The sequence below is a fragment of the Chrysemys picta genome, chromosome 7 (genome assembly GCF_011386835.1).
Source record: "Chrysemys picta bellii isolate R12L10 chromosome 7, ASM1138683v2, whole genome shotgun sequence".
Lineage (NCBI taxonomy): Eukaryota > Metazoa > Chordata > Testudines > Emydidae > Chrysemys > Chrysemys picta.
In genome coordinates, this window is record NC_088797.1 from 47,322,209 (window position 1) to 47,347,817 (window position 25,609).

The following is a 25,609-nucleotide window of genomic DNA, read 5'->3' on the forward strand; positions in this document are numbered from 1 at the left end:
AGTAACCACATTACTATACAAGCAATAACATACTTCAAGAAATCAGGATATACAGGAAAACAAGACCTTGTGTTTAACTTTAGAGGGTGGTGAAGTCACTTGGTCTTCTGCATCATGTTTCACCATGATAAAAGACAATCTGTAACCCAGGTGTAAATGCCTACTATGTTACATGATTGCTTATGTACCCAATTGAAGGCATGCTGATCCCATGTGAGATGATCAATACCTTGCAGGACTGGGCTATCAGCTTGAGCTGGATGCTGTACCAGGCTACTGAGGGGCTCCTTTGAAAGGTTAAAATGTAAATATATATTTTTTTCTCTTCCAGGTACACATAGACAGACAATAAGGGCCTCACCTTATTGATATTATGAAAGGGAGAATGAAGAGAGTTGCTGCCCTTCTGTAGTCTACTGTAAGAGTAATGAACCTCTAAAGAGAAAGTGAGCTACAGGCCTGGTAATGTCCAAAATCCTCTTGCTAAAGTGAGGACTGTGGATTCCTTTATCCTAGTATGTAAGAAATTAGAAGTTGAAGAACAGCATGAGAGGTTCTATTTCCAATCTTTTGGATGGGGTGTTTCATGCAGTGTGTTCACTCCTTAGCCGTGAGTTACAGAGGAATCTCTTCCCTGCCACAAAACAACAATTGTATATTGTCTTTGCTATGGAGGTGATATTACATAGTAGGGGAAAGCAGCCCAGCCAGAAAAGGATGGTTTGATATTCTAGGTGCCTCAACACTAACAAGCTCAGCCTTTGCTTTGGGGAGCTCCGGCATACGTTTTTGCTAAAATCAGTGAGATGAAAGAAAGCACATGGATCCTATGGCTTTTCCACAGAAAACCAAAAATGTTAAGATTTGGACATCTGAGGCCACATTCCTCATTGGCCCTCTGACCCCTTTGTACCAGCGAGGCTGTAGCAAAGGGGTTGTGTTTTAGGCAAAACTACTCTGGGGAATACCTGCTGGTGCACGGGTCCCTGCACCTGTTTCAGAGCTGTGTCCACCAGTTCTGTTCCACCTCCACAAAGTTCAGGGAAGAGGTAAGGAAGGAGCATGGCCAGGGCAGAATCTGTTTCTCTACAGTAGTCCATAGTGACCATTGCAATAGGGGCACAAGTTAGACGTAGCCTGCACTGGGGCCCCACACACTCCCACAGTCCTTGAATAGGAGAGCTGCAAGCCTCATCCCCTCCGTTCCCATGCCAGCACAGGAATGAATCTGGTCCCTAGAAGGTGCACTGCTAGGCAAGTTGCAGTCTTCTATATGGAAAATGTTATTGGAGTTCATAGGTTCTTTTTCAGTCATACTGCTGGTTTGTGCCTTCAAGGGGCTTGCACTTGCTTCCTCCTTTGGACCTGGCACAGTGGTAAGAACAGCAGCTCTGAATCCACCTATTGAAATATCTGAAGAGAGCTTTGAATGGAAGACTACTTAAACCCCCTTGTGGACCAGCAGCTAAACCCTGACTGGGAGCAACAGGCACTGGGAATTAGAATATAGTAAATTTTCATCATGGCAAAAATTAACAATGGGGTATCCTGAGGATTCTGTACTAGGACCGGTGTTGTATAATATATTTATTGGTTATCTGGAAAAGGAGGTAAAGCAATGAAGTAGCAAAATCTGCAGATGACACAAAATTACTTGAGTGGTCAACACTGGAGAAGACTGAAGAACTTCAGATGGACTTAATCACACAAGGTAAATTGACAACATGATGCCTCATGAAATGCAAAGCTGACTAATGCAAAGTAATGCACAGTGGAGGAAATAATCTGAACTACTTGTACAACTTACTAGGATCTAAATTAACTTATTTCAGGGAAAACATTTGAGCTTCAGTGTGAACATCTCTGCTTAATGTGCAGCAGCAGTCAAAACACACAAAACACTAGGATGTCTGAGGAAAATTTTCAAAAAATGATAAATATTTTATATCATTATATAAATCAATTATATGCTTCACCTAGATTGCTGTGTTCAATTCAAGTCATCCCAACTACAAATGGTACAGCATAAGAAGAGGGGGTTCAGAGATGGACAATGCAAATTATTAGAGGCATGGAAATACTCATGATTGAAAAGAATGAGGTTATCTCAGGAGATGAATAAGGAGACATGATAAAATGCTCTAGAGAGGGTAGACAGGGACCTTCCATTCACTCTCATAACACAAAAACTGAGAGCTATTGAAAGATGGCAAACTCAAAACTGATGAGAGGATATTATTCTTCACACAACACAATTAACCTGTGGAACTCTGTAGCACATTTAAGCACGGAGGCCAAGACCTTAGGATTAAAAAAAAAAAGTTGACCTGTATATGGTTAACAAGGATATTCAGAGTTGTTACAGCAAATATTAAAAGAATAAACAATAATTTGGGAAGGAAAATAAACACTCATACTTTAGGGCACAAGCAAATATCTAATTATTGGGGGTTAAAAGGAGATTCTGAGGGCAAGTTATCCCATAACTGCCTATTGAAGGGTTTCTTGCACCTTCCTCTGAAGCATCTGGTGCTGGACACTGTCTATAACAGAATACTGGCTAGATGGACTACTGGTGAGATCCAGAATGGCAATTCCTGTGCTCTAAAGGAGAGAGAGAGAAAGAAATATCAGGAGAAAAAGCTAGAGGTTTTGGATTCACAACCAAGCAAAGAAAATGCAATACAGGGCTGCAATCAATGTTGGTTTAAATTAATTTTAGATACACCTTCAACTTCCATTTGGTGGTGATGAAGTACCACCCTACAGTTGAATTACTATAATTGTTTTCAGTATTCATGCATCTACAAAAGGCAGGGGGTAGAGGGGAAAGAAAAATTAGTGAAGCAAATCTATAACATTGCACATAGATCAAAGAACAGACTTACTGCAAAATCAATACATCCAATAGAGCAACGCTGAGTATGTATTTTGTAATAAAATAAGAATGAGGCCACTTCTGGTCCCTGCTATTCCTGTATGCAGTTTCAACAGCCACATAAGAGCCACCAGGAGCCAAGGAGAATTCCCCTTTGGCAGGAGCAGCATATAGCCAATGTACCCCTCATTTGCAAGCCCCAGCATAGAGGGCGGTCCTAGAAGTGGGAGGGAGCGTACCTATAGAATTGTGTGTAGGGCTGTTGATTAGTTGCAGTTAACTCACGCAATTAACTAAAAAAAATTAATCACGATTAAAAACATTAATCGCAATTAATTGCACTGTTAAACAATAGAATACCAATTGAAATGTATTCAATATTTTGGATATTTTTCTACATTTTCAAATATATTGATTTCTATTACAACACAGAATACAAAGTATACAGTGCTCACTTTATATTATTTTTTATTACAAATATTTGCACTGTAAAAATGAAAAACAAAAGAAATAGTATTTTTCAGTTCACCTCATACAAGTACTGTAGTGCAATCTATTGTGAAAGTGTAACTTACAAATGTAGATTATTTTTTTGTTACATAACTGCACTAAAAAAAACAATGTAAAACTTTAGAGCCTACAAGTCCAATCAGGCCTACTTCTTGTTCAGTCAATTGCTAAGACAAACAAGTTTGTTTACATTTACAGAAGATACAGCTGCCTGCTTCTTATTTACAATATAGTAAAGTGAGAACAAGCGTTCTCATGGCACTTTTGTAGCTGGCATTGCAAGGTATTTACATGCTAAACATTCGTATACCCCTTCATGCTTGGGCCACCATTCCAGAGGACATGCTTCCATGCTGATGATACACATTAAAAAAATAGTGCATTAATTAAATTTGTGACTGAACTCCTTGGGGGAGTATGTCTCCTATTCTGTTTTACCTGCATTCTGCCATATATTTCATGTTATAGCAGTCTTGGATGATGATTGAGCACATGTTCGTTTTAAGAATACTTTCACAGACAGATTTGACAAAAATGCAAAAAAGGTACTAATGTGAGATTTCTAAAAATAGCTACAGCACTTGACCCAAGGTTTAAGAATCTGAAGCTCCTTCCAAAATGAGATCAGGACGGGGTGTGGAGCATGCTTTCAGAAGTCTTAAAAGAGAAACACTCTGATGCGGAAACTACATAACCAGAACCACCAAAAAAAAAAGAAAATCAACCTGCTGGTGGCATCTGACTCAGAGGATGAAAATGAACATATGTCGTTCTGCTCTGCTTTGGATCGTTATCGAGCAAAACTCATCATCAGCATGGACTCATGTCCTCTGGAATGGTGGTTGAAGCATGAAGGGACATATGAATCTTTAGCGCATGTAAATATCTTGTGATGCCAGCTACAACAGTCCCATGCGAATGCCTGTTCTCACTTTCAGGTGACATTGTAAACAAGAAGCAGGCACCATTATCTCCTGCAAATTGTAACCAAACTTGTTTGTCTGAGCGATTGGCTGAAGTTGGACCAAGTGGACTTGTAGGCTCTAAAGTTTTACATTGTTTTATTTTTGAATGCTGTTATTTTTTGTACATAATTCTACATTTGTAAGTTCAACTTTCATGATAAAGAGATTGCACTACAGTACTTATATTAATTTAAAAATACTAGTTCTTTTGGTTTTTTTTTTACTGTTAATATATTTGTAATCAAAAATAAATATAAAGTGAGCACTGTACACTTAGTATTCTGTGTTGTAATTGAAATCAATATATTTGAAAATGTAGAAAACATCCAAAAGTATTTAAATAAATGGTATTCTATTTAATCACGATTAATTTTTTTAAGAGCGTGATTAATCATGATTAATTTTTTTAATCGCTTGACTGCCCTAATTGAGTGCTACAGGAATTCTGGGCTACAGTGCACCACACAGGTAGTCCTAGAGATGCTGCTATAAGTTAGTGCAGCCCTAGGCTCTATCTTACTTCAGGAGCTGTTTGACCCTTGCAGCAGTGCAGAATCAAAAGGGCACAAAGGTAGCATGAATCCATCTTTGCTCACACGCTCCTGCTCACCATGACCTGAACCTTCTATGCTGTGTCTATCAGGAGGTACACCAAGCTGATAGTGACCCCCACATTTAGGTTGCCAAACCCTTTTCATTATAAAAAAATATTTTATTTGAGAAGCCTCATTGTTTCCAGCAGGGCTTTGATATTTTAACAGGGGAATCGACCCACCCTAGATCGCTAATGTTTGTTTGAATAGATCTACAACATAAATAGCAGAAATGTGCATTTAAAACAAAACTGGGGTCGCATTGACATGCAGGAAGGATTAGAGTAGCTCAGTTATAACAGTCTGCATCTAGGGACTGCCAAAAACATGCAAGTACAGTAAGCAAATGATCTAGCTAAGTTTAAAGGTAAGTTTATATCAGTTTAGTCTTGGATTCAGCCATTTACTTATAGTGCTTGCAACCCAAATATTGCAATATGGTGGAAACTAAACTAACTGGAAATAAAAGTGAAACTGACTAGTCTGTTTCTATGGTCCAAGTTGAACGAAGTGCAAACAGGAAACAGCCTAAATGATGAAAAACCTATATTGATTTTTTAAAACACCTTCAGTTCTTGTAATCTAAGGTACCATTAATGACACAGGTGCCATTTTTTAAAAATATTACTATTAATGATAAAATGATGAGACGGAGGTAGCATGGTACAGAAGGATGGAATAAGACATGGTTTAATGGGGAAGGGTACAGTGGATTGGGAGCCAAGAGACCTGGGTACTATTCCTGGCTCTGCCACTGGCCTGCTATGTGTTTACAGGGCAAATTACTTTGTTTCTCTGAACTCTGGCCAACCTTTGTCTGTCTCTGTCTATTTAGACTAGAAGCTCTTAGGGGCCGGAACTGATCTGTGTGTGGGCGGTGCTAGCACAATACCCCCGATTTGTTTCGGATCTCAAGAAATAAGAGAATACAAATAATAATAATTGGGGAATTAGAACTCCCTAGTTTCACTCCTAGCTTTGTGGCCTAGGGAAAGTCACAGACCAAACTTTTTAAAACTGGCTACTGGCTTTAAACTGGCCACTCAATTTTTGGGTGTCTAACTTCAGACCATTTGAGCCTTATTTTAGAACTGCTGAGCCCTACTGGAGTCAATGGAAGCTGCAGAAAATCGGTACCTCTTAAAATCAAGGCAAAGGTATATCTCAAGTTGGGCATCCAAAAATTTAGTTTCTTTTTTGAGTAGTGTCCCTATGGGAGCTCCACTGTAGGTGTATCTGTGCTCCTGTGCCTCTAATCAGAGATTTTAGGTAGCAGCGTCCATTCAGCCCACACTACATGGGCAACCCCCCCTTAGTTTCTTCTCCACCGCCTTTGGCCTCATGGAGCGAGCAGTTGTCTCTTCCTTACCTGCGTCATCAGCATAAGTAGTAGTAGTTTTTGTCTCTTTTTTGTTCTCCTTAATAGTTCGTGTTTCCTTTTTACCCTGCTGGGATAAAAAGAAAAGAGGGAAAAGAACTTTAGTTTACATTTCCCACCCTGTCAGGGAGAGATTCCCCCCTCCTCCATGGTGTTTAAAAGACTCTAAGTTCTTTCAGTTTAAGAAAAGAAGAGGAGGAAAAAACATTCCTCACTGCTAGGGGGTGATAATCGTCCCCCCCACCCCCGCTCCCTCCGGCATGCCCGGGTTCCAGAGGTGCATCTCCTGCAAGGAATCAATTCCAATAACGGACAGACACTCTCATTCATAGAATCATAGCATATCAGGATTGGAAGGGACCTCATGTGATGTCATTTCCCTGGCTTCTCATCATGGCCCGACATCACAATACAAGGGTCCTCCTCAATTCCATTGAGCTAACCCACGATTTTGGTACAGGCCTCCTTGGGCACCCTACACCAGCCATGTCCTTCACCCACAATGGCTGTATTGGGATCCCTGGGAAACATAGAGATCCCATACTTCACAGGCGTTTAGTGTCTCTCAGAGAGAGTCTGCCAGATACTCTCCTACAGCATCACTGTCCAGAGCCCCTGAACCAGAGGAGGAAGCTTTTGAGGAATAGGAGGAAAGGTTCAAAAGGGAAGCTACCCCTCCGACAGACTGCTCCTCATCTTCGCCAGATAAGGCTGTAATACTGCCCCTTTCTTTCCCCCTCCACCCAAGTCACTAGCTGATGATTTCAAGAACTTCCAAGACATTACAAAGAAGGTGATGAATGAGCTGCAAATTCCCTACAGGAGGTGGCAGCTACACATCACAAGCTGGTGGATAGTCTGCACACCTCCTCCTCATCCAGAATTGCCTTCCCAATTAATGAGGCAATTCTAGATCCTGCCAAAGTCATCTGGCAGACACCAGCCTCCATCACACCGACCAGCAAGAGAGACGACAAAAAAATACTACCTCCCTCCCCAAGCACACTTTTTATTTCAACATCTGCAACCCAACTCCATCATAGTGGATGCAGTTAATGCATGAGGCAAGCAACATCACGCCAAGGCCACCCCAAACAATTGAGATTGGAAAAGGCTAGATCTCTTTGGGAGGAAGGCATATTCATCAGAGTCATGTACTACCAAGCTGTCATGGCCAAATATGATTTTATTAATTATGGGAAACTCAAGGTTCAATACAAGTGGTCTTCCACAGAAGTGACCCTCCATATCAATCTTTTTGAGCTAAGGGCCATCAGGAACACTTGTGCACACTTTCTGCCTTTCATCAAGAAAACCCACTCAAAGATCATAATGGACAATATGACCTATATGTTTTACATAATCACCAGGGGGGCGCCAAATCTCCCTCCCTAAGCTTGGAAGCACTCACATTTTGGAATTGGTGCATCCGTCGCAACGTGCACAGTTCAGCTGTCTGTCTACCAGGGATACAGAATGTGACAGCCTACAGTCTCAGTCTGAACTTTTCTCATGACCATAAATGGGAACTCAACTCAGAGGTGCTTCAAGACATATTTGCCCTTTGGGGAAAGCAACTACAGATCTCTTTGCTGCGTACCAGAACAAGAAATGTCCTTGTTACTGCTCCAGGGTTGGCCTGAGGAAGCATTCACTGGGAGATGCCCTCATCCTCCCATGGGACAGGGTCCTCTTGTATGCCTTTCCCATCATTTCCTCTTCTATCCAAGGTCCTGTTGAAAATTCTATGACACAAAGGGTATGTCTATACTACGAAATTAGGTTGAATTTATAGAAGTTGATTTTTTAGGAAGCAATTTTATACAGTTGATTGTGTGTGTCCCCACTAAGCGCATTAAGTCAGCAGAGTGCGTCCACAGAACCAAGGCTAGCGTCGACTTTCGGAGCGTTGCACTGTGGGTAGCTATCCCACAGTTCCCGCAGTCTCCGCCGCCCATTGGACTTCTGGGTTGAGCTGGGTTGGGGCAAAAACATTGTCGTGGGTAGTTTTGGGTACATGTTGTCAGTCACCCCTCCCTCCGTGAAAAAAACGGCAGACAATTGTTTCGCGCCTTTTTTTCGTGCGGGCGCCATACTGCTTTCAGCAGATGGTGCAGTAGGACTGCTAACCATCGTCATCGAATGACCGCTTCTGCTGCCACTCTGCTCTCCTGCTCTGGCTGCAGACGGTGCAATAGGTCAGAAAAACTGGCATTCTGACCACCGCTTCCGCTACCACTCTGCTCTCCTGGTAGTCTCACAGGTCCTCTATATGACTGTCGTCATCCGCCGCTTCCGCTACAACTCTGCTCTCCTGCTCTTGTCTCGCCATACCACGGCAAGCATGCAGCCCACTCAGCTGTCGTGTCCTGGCAGCAGACGGTGCAGTAGGTCTGCAAAACTGGTCATCCAACTTGTACACAGCTTAAATTGGTTAAAAACCCTAACGTTCAGTACTCGGTTTTTCAAAAATGTTAGACTGCCAACCTGTGTCGTAGAGATGTCTTTTGTTTAAAAAAACCCCATAAATAAAGCTACTTTAAGGGAAATTACTGCTTTGTCCAACCCCAAAGAGCTATGAGATCTTTGCTCACCAATTCTCATAAAACTTGAATTTCTCATGCCTTTTTGGTGACTTTAGTATTACGATCTATTATAAATAAAGTGCATTTCATTGATTGATTTTAAAATGAAATTAGTAACTGGAAAAAATGGCTAGTATTCTTTTTTAAACCTGTGACAATTATAAACTCTGTATTCGGTCATTTACTTTCTAGAACCTAAAGCAGGGGTCGGCAATCTTTCAGAAGTGGTGTGCCGAGTCTTCATTTATTCATTCTAATTTAAGGTTTTGCGTGCCGGTAATACATTTTAACGTTTTTAGAAGGTCTCTGTCTATAAGTCTATGATATATAACTAAACTATTGTTATATGTAAAGTAAATAAGGTTTTTAAAAATTTTAAGAAACTTCATTTAAAATTAAATTAAAATGCAGAGCCCCCCAAACTGGTGGCCAGGACCCAGGCATTGTGAGTGCCACTGAAAATCAGCTTGCATTCTGCCTTCAGCACGCGTGCCATAGGTTGCCTACCCCTAATCTAAAATATATCTAAGTATAATCTAAAGTTCTCCTGCAAAATGCCGGTCGAGCAAACCCTTCCATGGCTGGATCATTCTTGTGTTTTTATTTTAAGTACAAATAATATGTATAAGAACATAAGAACGGCCGTACCGGGTCAGACCAAAGGTCCATCTAGCCCAGTATCCTGTCTACTGACAGTGGCCAATGCCACGTGCCCCAGAGGGAGTGGACCTAACAGGCAATGATCAAGTGATCTCTCTCCTGCTATCCATCTCCATCCTCTGACAAACAGAGACTAGGGACACCATTCCTTACCCATCGTGGCTATTAGCCATTAATGGACTTAACCACCATGAATTTATCCAGTTCTCTTTTAAACGCTGTTATAGTCCTAGCCTTCACAACCTTCTCAGGTAAGGAGTTCCACAAGTTGACTGTGCGCTGCGTGAAGAAGAACTTCCTTGTATTTGTTTTAAACCTGCTGCCTATTAATTTCATTTGGTGACCCCTAGTTCTTGTATTATGGGAATAAGTAAATAACTTTTCCTTATCCACTTTCTCCACATCACTCATGATTTTATATACCTCTATCATATCCCCCCCTTATCCAAGCTGAAGAGTCCTAGCCTCTTTAATCTCTCCTCATATGGGACCTGTTCCAAACCCCTAATCATTTTAGTTGCCCTTCTCTGAACCTTTTCGAGTGCCAGTATAACTTTTTTGAGATGAGGAGACCACATCTGTACACAGTATTCAAGATGTGGGCGTACCATCGATTTATATAAGGGCAATAATATATTCTCGGTCTTATTCTCTATCCCCTTTTTAATGATTCCTAATATCCTGTTTGCTTTTTGGACCGCCTCTGCACACTGCGTGGACATCTTCAGAGAACTATCCACGATGACTCCAAGATCTTTTTCCTGACTTGTTGTAGCTAAATTAGCCCCCATCATATTGTATGTATAGTTGGGGTTATTTTTTCCAATGTCCATTACTTTACATCTATCCACATTAAATTTCATTTGCCATTTTGTTGCCCAATCACTTAGTTTTGTGAGATCTTTTTGAAGTTCATCACAGTCTGCTTTGGTCTTAACTATCTTGAGCAGTTTAGTATCATCTGCAAACTTTGTCGCCTCACTGTTTACCCCTTTCTCCAGATCATTTATGAATAAGTTGAATAGGATTGGTCCTAGGACTGACCCTTGGGGAACACCACTAGTTACCCCTCTCCATTCTGAGAATTTACCATTAATTCCTACCCTTTGTTCCCTGTCTTTTAACCAGTTCTCAATCCATGAAAGGACCTTCCCTTTTATCCCATGACAGCTTAATTTACGTAAGAGCCTTTGGTGAGGGACCTTGTCAAAGGCTTTCTGGAAATCTAAGTACACTATGTCCACTGGATCCCCCTTGTCCACATGTTTGTTGACCCCTTCAAAGAACTCTAATAGCTTAGTAAGACATGATTTCCCTTTACAGAAACCATGTTGACTATTGCTCAACAGTTTATGTTTTTCTATGTGTCTGACAATTTTATTCTTAACTATTGTTTCGACTAATTTGCCTGGTACCAACGTTAGACTTACCGGTCTGTAATTGCCAGGATCACCTCTAGAGCCCTTTTTAAATATTGGTGTTACATTAGCTAACTTCCAGTCATTGGGTACAGAAGCTGATTTAAAGGACAGGTTACAAATCTTAGTTAATAGTTCCGCAACTTCACATTTGAGTTCTTTCAGAACTCTTGGGTGAATGCCATCTGGTCCCGGTGACTTGTTAATGTTAAGTTTATCAATTAATTCCAAAACCTCCTTTAGTGACACTTCAATCTGTGACAGTTCCTCAGATTTGTCACCTACAAAAGCCGGCTCGGGTTTGGGAATCTCCCTAACATCCTCAGCCGTGAAGACTGAAGCAAAGAATCCGTTTAGTTTCGACGCAATGACTTTATCGTCTTTAAGCGCTCCTTTTGTATCTCGATCATCAAGGGCCCCACTGGTTGTTTAGCAGGCTTCCTGCTTCTGATGTACTTAAAAAACATTTTGTTATTACCTTTAGAGTTTTTGGCTAGCCGTTCTTCAAACTCCTCTTTGGCTTTTCTTATTACATTCTTGCACTTAATCTGGCAGTGTTTATGCTCCTTTCTATTTGCCTCACTAGGATTTGACTTCCACTTTTTAAAGGAAGTCTTTTTATCTCTCACTGCTTCTTTTACATGGTTGTTAAGCCACAGTGGCTCTTTATTAGTTCTTTTACTGTGTTTCTTAATTTGGGATATACATTGAAGTTGGGCCTCTATTATGGTGTCTTTAAAAAGCGCCCATGCAGCTTGCAGGGATTTCACTTTAGTCACTGTACCTTTTAACTTCTGTTTAACTAACCCCCTCATTTTTGCATAGTTCCCCCTTTTGAAATTAAATGCCACAGTGTTGGGCTGTTGAGATGTTCTTCCCACCACAGGGATGTTGAATGCTATTGTATTATGGTCACTATTTCCAAGCAGTCCTGTTATAGTTACCTCTTGGACCAGCTCCTGTGCTCCACTCAGGACTAAATCTAGAGTTGCCTCTCCCCTTGTGTGTTCCCATACCAGCTGCTCCATGAAGCAGTCATTTAAAGTGTCGAGAAATTTTATCTCTGCATTTTGTCCTGAAGTGAAATGTTCCCAGTCAATATGGGGATAATTGAAATCCCCCACTATTATTGAGTTCTTAATTTTGATAGCCTCTCTAATTTCCCTTAGCATTTCATCATCACTATCACTGTCCTGGTCAGGTGGTCTATAATAGATCCCTAATGTTATATTCTTATTAGAGCATGAAATTTCTATCCATACAGATTGTATGGAACATGTGGATTCACTGAAGATTTTTACTTAATTTGATTCTACATTTTCTTTCACATATAGTGCCACTCCCCCCCCGCACAACCTGTTCTGTCCTTCCGATATATTTTGTACTCTGGAATGATTGTGTCCCATTGATTGCCCTCAGTCCACCAGGTTTCTGTGATGCCTATTATATCAATATCTTCCTTTATCACGAGGCACTCTAGTTCACCCATCTTATTATTTAGACTTCTAGCATTTGTGTACAAGCACTTTAAAAACTTGTCACTGTTTATTTGTCTGCCCTTTTCTGATGTGTCAGATTCTTTTTATGTGAATGTTTCTTGTCTGATCGGGCCCCTACTTTATCCTCTTCCATCCTCTGTGCCTGACTATAACCTGGAGATTCTCTATTATTAGACTCTCCCCTAAGAGAAGCCTCTTTCCGATCCACATGCTCCTCTGCAGCAGTCGGCTTTCACCCATCTCCTAGTTTAAAAACTGCTCTACAACCTTTTTAATGTTTAGTGCCAGCAGTCTGGTTCCACTTTGGTTTAGGTGGAGCACATCTCTCCTGTATAGGCTCCCCCCTGTCTCAAAAGCGTCCCCAGTTCCTAATGAATGTAAACCCCTCCTCTCTACACTAGAGTCTCATCCACACATTGAGACTCTGAAGCTCTGCCTGCCTACCTGGCTCTGCGCGTGGAACTGGGAGCATTTCTGAGAATGCCACCATAGAGGTCCTGGATTTCAGTCTCTTCCCTAGCAGCCTAAATTTGGCCTCCAGGACATCTCTCCTACCCTTCCCTATGACATTGGTACCTACATGTACCACAACCACCGAGCCGGCACTACACATAAGTCTGTCTAGATGCCTCAAGAGATCCGCAACCTTCGCACCAGGCAGGCAAGTCACCATACGGTTCTCCCGGTCATCACAAACCCAGCTATCTATGTTTCTAATGATCGAATCTCCCATTACCAACACCTGCCTTTTCCTAGTGACTGGAGTTCCCTCCCCCGGAGAGGTAACCTCAGTGCGAGAGGCAACCCCAGCACCGTCTGGAAGGAGGGTCCCAACTATGGGAAGGTTTCCCTCTGCTCCCGTTGACTGCTCTGCTTCCCTGGGCCATTCATCCTCCTCAACAGCGCAGGGGCCGTCTGACCGGAGGTGGGACAATTCTACAGTGACCTGGAAAGCCTCATCAACATACCTCTCTGCCTCTCTTAACTCCTCCAGTTCCGCTACTCTGGCCTCCAAAGTCTGTACGTGGTCTCTGAGGGCCAGGAGCTCCTTGCACCGAATGCACACATATGCCACCTGCCCACAGGGCAGGTAATCATACATGCTGCACTCAGTGCAATAAATTGGATAGCCCCCACGCTGCAGCTGGGCTTCTGCCTGCATTATCTCCTAGTTAATGAAAGGGTTGGTTAAGCAAGAAGTTTTGGATGTAGTTTGGTTTATAGGTTTTAAGGGGAATAAAGGGAAACAGATAGAACTGGCGAGGGACTCCCACTCCCCTTCCAAACTCCCTTGAGAAACTCCCTGTTAGCAGCCCCTGGTCGCTTGTACGCTGCTTTATAAAGCCCTGGCCTGTGTGAATTCCCCACCCACTGATTAAGGCTCAGCCAATTACCAGAGGCTTCTAGCTTTCAGACCTTCCTTTGAAGCTCACAGCTTCCAACTGCCAGCCACAGCAAACTGTCCTTCAAACAAACAGACTGACAAACACAAGCTCAGCACACAGCAAGTAACCCCCAAACACAAACACACACACAGTACAGACAGTCACTTACCCCAAGGGTCCTGTATTTGCTCCTCCTTCACCTGGAGAACTCCCTTGCGAAACTCCCTGTTAGCAGCCCCTGGTCACAAAAAACGAATTTAACGAATTTAAAAGTATGTAATTAGTAATTTGATATGTCGGGTGGCGCCTTTTTTTGTGTTCGCTCCCCCTGATGTTAGAACCTGGCTACGCCACTGCGTACAGGGGTGGGGTAGTTGTAGGGGCACGCCCTAGAATTGCATGCAGCTCATCATAGAAGCGGCATGTCTGGGGGTCTGACCCAGAGTGGCCGTTTGCCTATTTGGTTTTTTGGTAGGCTTGCCTGAGATCCTTAAGTTTCACGCGGCACTGGTACGGGTCCCTGTTATAGCCTCTGTCCTTCATGCCCTTGGAGATTTTTTCCAAATATTTTGGCATTTCGTCTTTTGGAACGGAGTTCTGATAGCATGGATTCATCTCCACAATCAGTGATCAGATCCAGTACCTCCTGTTTGGTTCATGCTGGAGCTCTTTTGCGATTCTGGGACTCCATGGTCACTTCTGCTGATGAGAACTGCACGATTACCAGTGCTGATCAGCTTGCCATGCCGGCCAAACAGGAAATTAAATTCAAAAGTTCGCGGGGCTTTTCCTGTCTACCCGGCCAGTGCACCTGAGTTGAGAGTGCTGTCCAGAGCGGTCACTAGGGAACACTCTGGGATAGCTCCCGGAAGCCAATACCGTCGAATTTCGTCCACACTACCCCAAATTCGACCCGGCAATGTCGATTTCAGTGCTAATCCCCTCGTCAGGGAGGAGTACAGGAATCCATTTTAAGAGCTCTTTAAGTCGAAAAAAAGGGCTTCGTCGTGTGGACGGGTGCAGGGTTAGATCAATCTAACACTGCTAAATTCGACCTAAACTCGTAGCGTAGATCAGGGCAAAGTGAGAGTTATTCTGATTGCCCCCTCCTGGCCAAAACAAGTCTGGTTTCCTTACTTGACACAGATGGCAATATGTCCTCCAGTTCCATTTCAGCCCATTCCCCACCTGCTCTCTCAAAGTGACAGGCTGATCCTTCACCCCAACCTTCGGGTCCTCTGCCTCCAGGCTTGGCTCCTTCTTGGTTCCATAAATTAGAGGTAGACTGCTCTGATGAGGTGAAATGTGTTGCTCCCCAGCTGAAAGTCAACCACTTGATGTACTTACCTGCACCTTGGCAGGGGGTTAGATTAGACACTAGGTGACCCTTGCAGCCCCTTCAGATCCTATGGTTCTATGCCATCCCCAGCCAGTCTGCCCTGGCATAACTGGCAGTTCTCTTTAAGTGCAGAAAAGAGAGTTCCTCTCCTGAGTACCATAGAAGACTGACTGCAGCTCTTCAGTGCTTGCCCGAGGTTGTTACCTGCACACATTAGGGCACCCCACATTTTCCCAGTCCGTAGGGTTCCAGGTTTAACCCGGTTAATTTAGGAACCCCCACCTTTTCCCAATTCGTAGGGCTCCCGGTGAAAAGCACCTACCCTTACCCAATTCGTAAGGCTCAGGGCCACCCGTACCCAATTCGTAGGGCTCAGGGTATAACTAACCTGGTCAATTTAAGTACCCACACCCTTTCCCAATATGTAGGGCTCTGGGTGTATACTACTTCTGCAGGTGTGCAGGACCTTTTACCAGTGAAAGAGCCTTACACAGTAATATACTATATACCCTCTATTTATTAACAATTACCAATAACAGACTGCACACACTACACAGACAGTGCTCACCACTCCCAATAAGACAGGTGAACTTTTCTTGATGGCCAGTCAGGATCAGGTCCATCTGGGGGACTCCAGTTTCTGCACGGTGTCATTGGCAGAGTGTTGAGATCTGGCAGCTCTGATCTTTGGGGCTGTGTCCTGGAGTTGGTTCCCAAAGAACTTCCTTTTGGACCCAGTTTATATAGTGAAATTTGAGTCCTATTTAGCTGTACTTTAATCAATCATTATACTAAAATTTTACTAACCAATCCTAACATAGTGTAGCAAAATTCTCTAACCAATCCTACCCCACCACCTTAATTAATTTACACCTAACAAAATTAATTATGTAACAGACAGAAACAATTAAAGAACCAGACAGAGACTGTACAGATAAACAATTAGGGAAGTGGGGACAATAATAACAAAACAATAAAGAAATGAGGATTTCGCAACCACAGCTATTGAGAAGTGATTTCTTGACAGACAGGATGCTATCCAACTAAGTTTTCTTTAACCATCTTAAGATCTGTTTTTTTTAATCTGGTGCTAGTGGGGGCCATTAGGACCGGGCCTCCTTCTGAACAGCCCGATATCACATTGTTTTACTGTAATTTAGATGGAATGTGAGGATGAGACTTCCTGCTTCTCAGCTAATGGCTGCTGCTTGGCTGCTCTTTTAATCTGACTGCAGACGAAGGTGTCAAGGCTGATTCCCCATCTGGCCACTCCAGGCTGGTATTCAACTCCCAAGGTTACAGCTTTTCTCTGACCTTGGATGGGTAGATGCTGCCACCACCCAAGTGCAGAACCCTTTGAGAACCCAGGAAGGTGCACTTGGGAATTCCTTCCTGTGGGGTACCCTCAAGCCCTTTCGCCCCCCTCCAGGGAAGAGCTGAGAAAGAAAAAGAAAAAGGAAATCAGCAGTTGCTACCAGATAATTAAACAACATGTGCACAAACCTCTTAAGACACGAAAATCCAATTCTGTTCTTAAAAAAGGTAAATTTTATTAATTAAAAAAGAAAGAAAATACGTCTGGGAACTCAGGCTATTGCTAGATTTAAAAAAAAACCTACAAGGATTAAGCATCAAGAATAGCTTTCTTGAGTTCCAGCTTAAAGGTTACAAGCAAAACAAAAGCCCTTGGGTTAGCACAGAGGAATCCACAAGCCATAATGAAATAAAAGGAATAAAGCTAATCGCATCTTCCTAGACATTTCCTGATTACATATCTGGGGTTTTAAATTAGTAGTTTCTAGGTATGATTCTGATGATTTTTTCAAGCCTGGCCCAAGCTCTTACAGCAGTGGTGGGCAAACTTTTTGGCCCGAGGGCCACATCTGGGTGGGAAAATTGCATGCAGGGCCATGAATGTAGAGCTGGGGCAAGGGTTGGGGTGCAGAAGGGAGTGTGGGCTGTGGGAAGGGGTTGCGTTGTGCAGGAAGGGGCTCAGGGCAGGGGGTTGGTGTGCAGGGAGGGGTGCACAGTGCGGAAGGGGCTCAGGGGAGGGGGTTGGGGTGCAGGGAGGGGTGCGGGAGGGGCTCAGGGCAGGGGGTTGAGGTGCAGAGTATGGGAGGGGGCTCAGGGCAGGGGGCTGGGGGTGCAGGGTACAGCAGGGGTCTCAGGGCAGGGGGTTGAGGTGTGGGGTGCAGGAGGGGTTCGGGGTGCGGGATCCGGAGTAGCAGCGGTGTGCAGCGGTGTGCAGCCTACCCTGGCCCCGCACCACACCGTTCCCAGAAGCGGCCGGCACTACGTCTAGTCGGCCCCTGGGGGGGATGTAGAGGGCTCCACGCGCTGCCCTCACCTGTGGGTACCTCCCCCAAAGCTCCCAATGGCCGCAGTTCCCTGTTCCCGGCCAATGGGAGCTTTGGGTGTGGAACCCACAGGCAAGGGCAGTGCGCGGAGCCCTCTGCTCCTCCCCTCCCCCAGGGAGCAGCGCGGTGCCTGCGGTGCCACGGGGGTGGCAATCCCACGGGCCAGATCCGGCCCGCAGGCCACAGTTTGCCCACCCCTGTCTTACAGCATAGCTCTGTCTTGTCCGCATCTCCCTGGGAGAACAACGACAGACCAAAGGGGAGTCTTTGTTTCAATTTTAAAAAGTTCTAGCCTTCCCATTGGCTCTTTTGGCCAGGTGCCCCCTCACTTCCTTTTACCGATGCATCCCAGTGAGACTTTTTAACCCTTTACAGGTAGAGCAATTAGAGAACAGCTACTAAGAGGGATTTTATAGCTATTGGCTGTCTGGGTGTCCATAAAAGGGAGCAACCCCCACCCCCACTCCCTTCATTTATCACAGAAGGTCTTAGGCTTTAGGCCTTATACTTACAAGGTCACAGTCCAGTTCAAGATAAAGCTAGCTTAGCTGTGTATGCATGCACACAGCATTCCTAACTTAGGTTCTTCTTCGAGTGATTGCTCCTGTGTATTCCACAGTAGATGTGCGTGCTCACTACATGCATCGGTCCTGGAAGTTTTTCCCTTAGCAGCATCCGTAGTGGGGATGTAGCGCCGACATATCGCGCCATAAAGGAGGCTGCATGCTCCCCCCACCCTCAGTTCCTTCTTGCCGCCAGTGAAGGTAGTCGGAATTTGTGCTCCAGCTTTACTGAAGCATTTCTAGCCTTAGTGGTATCCAGCTTTCCCTAAAGTTACTTGTTGAACTTTCTCTGTTAGTGCTGGGCTCGGGGCATGCCCCGTGGCCCAGGCTTCAAGTCGTGCAACTCTTGTTGCAATTCTATGCCTAGAAGTGATCCACACACTCAGTGTCTTCGCTGTCTGGGCGAGGCTCACATTAGTGAGAAGTGTAAGATCTGCCGCTCCTTCAAGCTGCGAACGAAGGAGCGTGAGATCCGACTCCGAGCTCTCCTAATGGAGTTGGCGTTGACTCCGGCACCGACGCGTCGAGCCGACCCCGCGCCGGGAACTTCGTCCTCGGCCCCCAGTGCGCATCGAAGCGACCCAGGCACGCCGTCCTGATGCCGCGCCCAGTACCGAGTTGTCGGTGCGCAGCGAGGCCCCATCGAAGAGCCGGCACCACTCCCCTTCTAAGAAGCAAGGGAAGACTCAGCGGCGCCAGAAGAAAGAACGAGGTGAGGCTAGACCCGTGCTGGGCGGCCCATGATCCCCATCGGGACTGAGACCTCCGACTCGGGTGGAGCGGAGTAGTCCGGTGCCGTCCATGCGCGCCTCGCCAGAGGTGAGAATGCCTTCGATGCCGGAGGCAGCTCAGGCCGCGTGCAACATCATGACGCTTCCGGTACTGGGAGTGCCGCTTCACTCGGGACTCCGATCCCGTGGGAAGCCTTCGCTCAGTGCCCATCGACCCTCCCCGGACATCTCCGAGGTCGAAGGGCTGAGCCATGGACCTCGGTGCGCCTCCACGCCGTGAGCAGGATCATCTGCGAGCGAGCTTTACAACTCCACTCTGACAGACCGTAGAGGAGGCACTAAGAGACGTCGCCGCTCCTCTTCGAGCCTTGACCGCAGGGACAGGTCTCGGCAGCGGCGGCACCGCCGTTCCCGCTCCGGCATCCGCAGTGGAAGGAGCTACGCTCGGAGCTCGTCACAGGAGTCCCAGGCACCAAGGCGTTGTACTCTTGGGCACCGGAGGCACTACGGGGACAGCACTCCCGACTCCTACCTGTCCTCCTCCAGGGGCCGGAGACATCATGTACGGGACTGCTCCAGCCGTTCATACGGCACCGTCTGCTCCTCCCGGACTTGGGCTTCGGCACGCAGCCACCCCTCGTCGAGCCGCTCGGTGCTGCAAGACCAGCCAACCCTTCCGGGCCACCTTGCGCGTCCCAGGGCCAGGCCGTTCCCTGGCAGGGACAGTGGTGCCAGTGGGCACCGTGGCCCCTGGCACTGGCACCGCCGGGATCCCGCTCCGTGGCAGGAGCGTCCCAGGTCCAGCCGACGTCGCCGCCTCGGCACCGCGATGAGGTAGTGGGCACCGACCCTCCGGCACCGACTTGGGCCCCGGGTCAGGACGTCGAGCTTTCGGTACAGCCAGGTGCAGATAATACTGCAGCACCGACCTCCTCGGCGCCACCACCTCCGGTCTCTCAGGAGGATTTCAAGGCCCACCAGGAGCTACTCAGGAGGGTGGCATCAAACCTCCAGCTCCAGGCCGAGGAGATGGAGGATCCATCGGACACATTGTTTAATGTCTTGACCTCCTCGACGCCGGGGCGTGTGGCCCTCCCACTCCATCACGGGGTGGCCAATATTATTACTGGCCTCTGGCAAACCCCGGCATCTCTCTGTCCGATCTTCAAAAAGGCCGAACGGAAGTACTTTGTGCCCACTAAGGTGCACGAGTACTTATACTCCCACCCAACTCCGAACTCTCTAGTGGTGGAGTCGGTGAACCACCGAGAGAGACATGGCCAACCCGCTCCTATCCCTAAGGACAAAGACGCTCACAGGCTGCATTCCTTTGGGAGAAAGGTTTATTCGTCTGCGAGCTTTCAGCTCAGAGTGGCCAACCACCAGGCATTCTTGAGCAGATATGATCACAACGCCAATCCCGTTCAGCCCCTCCTCCGGGACCCTCTAAGGCAAAGAGGCCAGGGAAGCAGCGTTTTTGACTGCTTGCGAGGGGTCACGGGGCCTGTTGCCAGGTTAACCTCCTCCTTCTCCCCCCCCCCCCAGTTAATAAAGTTCAGGTTTGCAAATCATTTACCTGCCTTCCGTTTGCAATGGTTCCGTATCCCTACGGACCGCTGGGTCCTCAACACTATATCCCTGGGGTACAGGTTGCAGTTTGTTTCGCCCCCTCCCAATTGCCCTCCGGCCAGGGAGTCGGTGGAGGACCCAGAACATACGCTCCTCCTAGGTCAGGAGGTACAGTGCCTCCTCTCCCTGGGAGCTGTGGAGAGGGTACCTTGGGAATTCCGGGGCAAGGGATTCTATTCCAGGTATTTCCTCATCCCGAAGGCAAAGGGCGGGCTTCAGCCCATCGTCGATCTGCGGAAGCTCAACTAGTTCTTGGTTCGCTACAAATTCTGCATGGTGTCCCTAGTCTCTATTATTCCCTCTCTAGACCCCAGGGATTGGTTTGCAGCGCTGGACCTTCAAGATGCCTACTTCCACATCCACATTTTCGAGGGTCACAGATGCTACCTCCGTTTCCTGGTGGGTCAGGATCACTACCAGTTTACGGTCCTTCCCTTTGGCCTCTCGACGGCCCCCAGGGTCTTCACCAAATGTATGACGGTGGTAGCGGCCCACCTCAGAAGTAGAGGGCTGCAGGTCTTTCCTTACCTGGACGATTGGCTGCTCAAGGGCAAGTCCCAGTCCTAGGTGCAGCAGCAAATATCCCTCTTGCTATGCACCTGCTCCGCTCTGGGTCTAGTGGTAAACGAGGAGAAATCCACATTAGTTCCTGTCCAGTGCATAGAATTCATAGGAGCGCTGCTGGATTCCCAGGTGGCCACGGTCTCCCTTCCAAGGGACAGGTTCGAGGCACTCAAAGGCCTCGTCGCCTCGGTCACGGCCTTTCCAGTAACAAAGGCTCGGATATGCCTTCAAATCCTCGGCCACATGGCAGCATGCACCACAGTGTTGCGACACGCCAGGCACCAGATGAGGCCTCCAACTCCGGTTGGCCTCCCGCTATTCCCAGGTCAGGGATGGCCTGGAGAAGGCCAACATGGTTGCAGACCTCCAATGGTGGTCCCTCCCGAGCAACATGCTCTGGGGTATCCCCTTCCGAGACCCCTCTCTCTCACTAGATCTAGTGTCGGATGCCTCGGACCTGGGCTGGGGAGCCCACGTGGGGGACGTCAGGACTCAGGGTATGTGGTCACCCAAGGAACTGACCCTGCACATAAATGTCAGGGAACTCAGGCCTGGAGTGCCTGGCCTTTCGCCAGCACTTACAAGGGAAGGTGGTCAGAGTCCTCACGGACAACACCACCGCAATGTATTACATCAACAGGCAACGGGGCATGCGCTCCAGGGCCTTATGCCAGGAAGCTCAACTCATGTGGGAGTTCTGAATAGCCCACAACATCCTCCTCCAAGCGTTCCACCTACCCGGCGAGAGCAACACGCTCGCAGATCGCCTGAGCAGGGCGTTCTCACATCAACACAAGTGGTCCCTGCACAGGGAGGTGGCAGAATGGATTTTCCTTCAGTGGGGCACTCCCCAGGAGGACCTATTCGCCACCGCCCAGAACCGCCTGTGTCCCAGGTTCTGCTCCAGGGTGATAGAAGGCGATGGGGCCATGACGGACGCGTTCCTGCTCGATTGGTCGGGGCCCCTGATGTACGCCTTCCCGCCCTTCCCCCTCATAGGCAGCGTCCTACAGAAGATGAAGTCAGACGGGGCGAGAATTAACCTGATAACCCCCGATTGGGCCTGTAAACATTGGTACGGGACCCTATTGCAACTCTTGGCGGCCCCCCCTCGCAGGCTGCCGCTCCGCCCGGACCTCCTCTTCCAGGAGGAAGGTTGTCTCCTCCATACCAACCTGGCCCCGCTCCACCTGACAGCGTGGCTGCTCCGTGGCTAGATGTGGAGGAGGGGAGGTGTACCGAGGCTGTTAGACGGGTCCTGCTTGAAAGCAGGAAGCCGTCCACACGGAGGACCTACCTGGCTAAGTGGCATCGGTTCTCCTTATGGGGGAGGGAGAGAGGTTCCTCCCCCGCATCCGCTCCACCCCAGCTGGTCCTGGACTACCTCCTGTCCCTTAGAACCCAAGAGCTAGCTCCCTCCTCGATCAGGGTTCACCTGGCACTTACAAGTGCCTTTCACTCTCCGGTGGCGGGACAGTCAGTGTTCTCCCACCACGACTTCCAGGTTTTTAAAGGGTTGGACAGAGCGTTCCCTTATGCTAGACCCTCGGTTCCCCCTTGGGACCTGAACCTGGTACTGTCACGCCTCACGGGACCTCCCTTTGAGCCCTTGGCCACTTGTTCCTGGTCCCACTTATCTGAGAAAGTGGCGTTTTTGGTGGCTATCACCTCAGCCCGCAGGGTTTCAGAGCTTAGGGCGCTGACCTCGGAACCCCTGTACACTGTCTTCCATAAGGGGAAGGTACAGCTTCGCTCACACCTGGCCTTCCTGCCTAAGGTGGTCTCGGCGTTTCATATGGACCAGGACATTTTCCTGCCAGTCCTGTGTCCTAAGCTCCATTCCTCCAATGAGGAACACCGCCTACACATGCTAGACGTGCGTAGGGCACTGGTCTTTTACTTAGATCGAACAAGGCCATTTCGGGCATCCCCTCAGCTTTTCATTGCTACAGCCGAGCGAATGAGAGGGCAACTGGTTTCCACCCAGCGGATTTCCCACTGGATCACCTCATGCATATGCACGTGTCATGACCTGGCCAGGGTTCCCCCATCTCCTATTGTTAAGGCGCATTCGACAAGAGCCCAGGCCTCGTCTGCGGCCTACGTGGCTCATGTCCCTATTCAGGACATCTGCAGGGCTGCTACATGGTCCTCTGGCCATACTTTTGCATCGCACTATGCGATCGTCTCCCAGGCAAGGGATGACACCGGATTTGGTAGGGCGGTGCTCCGCCCAGGTAACCCGTTACCTTTATCATTTAGAACTCCTACCCACCTCCGTCAGGTATAGCTTGGAGTCACCTACTGTGGAATACACAGGAGCAATCACTCGAAGAAGAAAGGACAGTTACCTGTTCCGTAACTGGCGTTCTTCAAGATGTGTTGCTCCTGTCTATTCCACATCCCACCCTCCTTCCCCTCTGTCGGAGTTGTCTGGCAAGAAGGAACTGAGGGTGGGGGGAGAACGCAGCCCCCTTTATGCACGATATGTCGGCGCCACTCCAGGGGTCGCAGCGGTGCTCCCCCACTACGGATGCTGCTAAGGGAAAAACTTCCGGCACCGGTGCACGTGGCGAGCATGCACACCTACTGTGGAATAGACAGGAGCAACACATCTCGAAGAACGCCAGTTACGGAACAGGTAACTGTCCTTTCACACATAATGAACAGAACAAAAGCATGGAATGCCAGTATGCTTAGAATCTGATTTTCAATTGTCCATAAACTGTTCAAACCTAATTTACTCTGGAACAAGGATGTGTTCTGCTCCTTCATCAAATTTCTACCCATGCATGTTAGGATTAGAACTGTTTCACTAACAGGAAACGTACATTCTTTTTCTGTGCTTCTTGTGCTCAGAAACTTCTTGGCTCTTCTTTCTCTGCCTCAGTCTGAAATATGAAAATGCCAAAAGGTTTGACACTTTCATATTTCAGCTCTATGTAAAGCTCAGTGTAAGCTTGAAAGCTTAGAGCCAGTATCCAGTTTTAAAAAGTTTGAGTACACTTGAAAGCTTGTACCAAGAGAAGTGGGTCCACTAAAAGATATTACCTCACCCCCTTTGTGTTTCTATAATATCCTGGGACCAACATAGCTACAATACTGCAAACAAAAGTTTTAAATGGCCAAAATGAAATTAGAATGGAAACCATTTTGCAGCCTTAACTAGTGGTCACTGGTTTACAGGCTATTAAGCAACATTTTTTTCCTTTGAGAAAATTTGTGCTGAATCTTCTCATCCAACTCCAAAATCCTGTGGAAGGCAGTACAGCTACACTAGAAAAGGGAGTGTTTGCCAATTCCTGCAATTTTATCTCAATTCTCTCGATATTTGGTGTTTTTCTTGAAGCCTTAACTCCTGGATTCATATAATTATATGGAAATCTCAGCTTTCTTTTTTTAAGTAAGTCCTACTTTATGGTAGCAAAGGAAAGTCTGAAATGGTGACCTGTGTGCATCCCAATGGCTCAAAAACCAGATGGCAACTAAAAATACACAACAGTTATTACTATTTTAAAAAAATCTATTTTTAAGCCCATCTTATGATTTTGAGTGCCTGACAATTTTTAAGCATGTGGGGTTAGAAGCCCTGCTCTCTAATCCTTGTTCACTGTGAATATTTAGTGCCTAAGCTTTCTGTAGAGTGGCACAAACTCTCTTCTTCTTTTTCCTGGCTGCTTCCCTAGTCAGGTTCTGTGACTTTAACAGCTTTCTTCTAAAAGTCATGATCATAGGCCATGCTGCCGTGTAGACCCGCTGAGATCCAGTCCGTGTACCAAGTTTTTGGGGTCCCCTTGGTCCCTTCCTAGGGTGACCAGACAACAAGTGTGAAAAATCAGGATGGGGGTGGGGGGGTAATAGGAGCCTATATAAGAAAAAGACCCCAAACTTGGGCCTGTTCCTCTAAAATTGGGATATCTGATCACCCTATTCCTTCCATCCCCAATCACTGCAAGAGCCAACCTCACGCAAAAGCTTTGCTTGCTAAAGAGAATTTGAAGCATGGCACGTGTGCGCCCATGAATCCAGGGCAGCTGAGACCAGGGAGCCAGCCTGGTCCACAGCACTTGCCGAGTTGTCATGCAGTCAGCCTGGGCTGTCGTGCTTAGTGCCAGGTCAAGCAGCCAGCCTGGGCCCCAGGGCGGCCACCAAACGCCCTCTGGCTCCAGCACCCACCTCCCCCGCCGCAGGGTGCTGCCCAGGCCCCTGCTAGGCTCAGCCCCTCTTGGCTTCAGGACGATTCCTGCCAACGACGGGGTTCCCGGCCCCTGGGAGCGGGGACCTGCCTGAGACCCAGAGCAAAGCGCCAGCCCCTGCTCTGTGCCGCCTCGTGGGTTCCAGCCCGTGCCATGGGGGACTTACCCCGCACAAAGATGGCGGCTGCACAGAATTCCATTGCGCGATCATGCTCCGCACAAAGATGGCGTTTCCCGGGGGTTGTTCCGTCTCCTGGAGACCGGCGGCTGAAGCCGTTCCGCGCACCTAGTCCAATCAGCAGCCGCCAACTCTCCCGTCTCGGCCGCGGACCGACCAATCGGGAAAGGGAGCGTGGAGG

At 47.1% G+C, this 25,609-nt stretch overlaps 1 long non-coding RNA gene across 3 annotated transcripts; it reads right to left on the reverse strand.

The window, feature by feature from the left end:
* Positions 1–1,918: 1,918 nt before the first annotated feature.
* On the reverse strand, positions 1,919–25,556 carry LOC135972646 (uncharacterized). 3 transcript variants are annotated; one of them, XR_010589126.1, is made up of 6 exons: positions 25,417–25,556; positions 21,019–21,105; positions 14,041–14,109; positions 7,925–8,069; positions 6,316–6,394; positions 1,919–2,604 (listed from the first exon to the last, which is right to left on the reverse strand). It is a non-coding gene; the product is annotated as an uncharacterized LOC135972646 (long non-coding RNA). The 3 variants fall into 3 exon arrangements; XR_010589127.1 differs by lacking the exon at positions 7,925–8,069 and having other exon boundaries at positions 2,465–2,604; positions 6,316–6,391; XR_010589128.1 differs by lacking the exon at positions 7,925–8,069 and having other exon boundaries at positions 2,465–2,604.
* Between the last annotated feature and the right edge of the window lie 53 nt (positions 25,557–25,609).